We start from the raw sequence: 480 nt of genomic DNA on the forward strand, positions 1-480 counted from the left end.
TTTTCTTAGTTATATGTCTTTATAGGTTCATGATCATGTGGAGTCACAAAATAAACAAAAAAATCAAAAACAGCAGAAGAAAAATTCTCTCTTTCCATTCATGATCATCCCTTCTGTTTTCCATTTACCACTCACATCCATACACCCACTACCTTCAAAATTCAAACATCTCTCTCCCACCCAATCCCACCCATATGGCCGAATACACACATCCATCCATCTCCTCCATATCTTCTTCTTCTTCTTTCTTCTTTTGCTCGAGGGCGAGCAATATTCTAAGTTTGGTGTGGTAAAAGCATAGCTTTTTTGTTTTTTCCATAACCATTGATGGCACCTAAGGCCAGAAAAACCTCTAGAAAGAGGAAAGGGAAGACAAAAGCTTCTATCAAGGGTCTATAGCTCAGTGGTAGAACATTTGACTGCAAATCAAGAGATCCCTGAGATACCTCAGGGGATACATTTTCTTCCACACAATTATTG

Source organism: Arachis ipaensis, chromosome B08 (assembly GCF_000816755.2).
Source record: "Arachis ipaensis cultivar K30076 chromosome B08, Araip1.1, whole genome shotgun sequence".
Taxonomy (NCBI): domain Eukaryota; kingdom Viridiplantae; phylum Streptophyta; class Magnoliopsida; order Fabales; family Fabaceae; genus Arachis; species Arachis ipaensis.